This window comes from Atta colombica, unplaced genomic scaffold, assembly GCF_001594045.1.
Source record: "Atta colombica isolate Treedump-2 unplaced genomic scaffold, Acol1.0 scaffold126, whole genome shotgun sequence".
Classification (NCBI taxonomy): domain Eukaryota; kingdom Metazoa; phylum Arthropoda; class Insecta; order Hymenoptera; family Formicidae; genus Atta; species Atta colombica.
Genome location: NW_017259213.1, coordinates 1,728,639 through 1,729,822, shown reverse-complemented (window position 1 = coordinate 1,729,822; position 1,184 = coordinate 1,728,639).

Below are 1,184 nucleotides of genomic sequence, written 5' to 3'. Positions count from 1 at the left end.
TATATATATATATATATAGATTCTGTATATAATATATCAATCATTGATTTTTTTTCCTTTCATTAAGTAACTAGCTTCTTCGAGTATATGTATATATATATACACATAGATATATGTACAGAACATATATATGTGAATATATATATATTTGCAATTAGGTGATAATTTTTATATGTAATCGATCACTCCATCATTTATGCATTCGTTCGTCTTTCCGGATTCGCACGGTACCATGTTCTCCCTCTTTCTCTCTCTCTCTCTCTCTCTCTCTCTCTCTCTTTCTCTCTCTCTTTCTCGCTCTTTTTTTCGAGTAATCTCTCGAGCTGCCACTTCCTCGCATGCATATTTTACACGCATCCCTCAAAACAAGCTACGACTAGTGCTACTAGTCCCTACTTACGCTACGACGCTATGGTAGACAACAAGTAATTGTTATCCTAAAACTTCTGATCTCTTTTTTTTTTTGCCACTTGTCTTACTTTCGTATCCGTAATATATGTCGTAAAAATTTTGTATATAATGATATTAATATTGTTATATATTTCGGTTTTTATTGCACACACGGTGTCGTGCTCGTTGGCGCCAGCGCCGTAAGCCGGTCCGCTATTCGCGTTTATCTTCCGCGAGACGCAGAAAGGCGTTGGATCATTCGAATCATCGAGATCGGACCCCGAAGTGTCAAGCGAAAGCGTTATGTTCGAGCATTCGACGTACGAGTGACGAAGCGGCCTCAACTTTCGACGCTGACTCCACAGCTACCCTTTTAAACATTAGCATGTTTCTTTCGATCTTGCTTCTTTTTTTTTTAAAGATGCTTTTTTTATCCATTATGACTTATGTTTTCTTTATGCAGGCGTTTAGTTCCGTTTACGTTAACTTGCATTCAGTTACGCGATCTCTAATTTTTAAGCTGAGATTTGTCCCGCGCGAACTTTGGAACGTGGTCGTTGATGCGCTTGTGTTCGGTCCTTGTCTCTCAGTCGGGAAAATGATTTTTTTTCCATCTTTACATAAATTGCCCGAGCGGCGAATTTAACTGTCCTATCGTCCAAATATCGTTGTACGCTCGTCACGCATAATAAAACGATCGATTATGCCTCGGCCTCGATCTAAGTAACGCGTCGAAGACGTATTTTACGAATATCAAGAAACGAAATTGTTATCGTAATAAAAACGTCCCATCT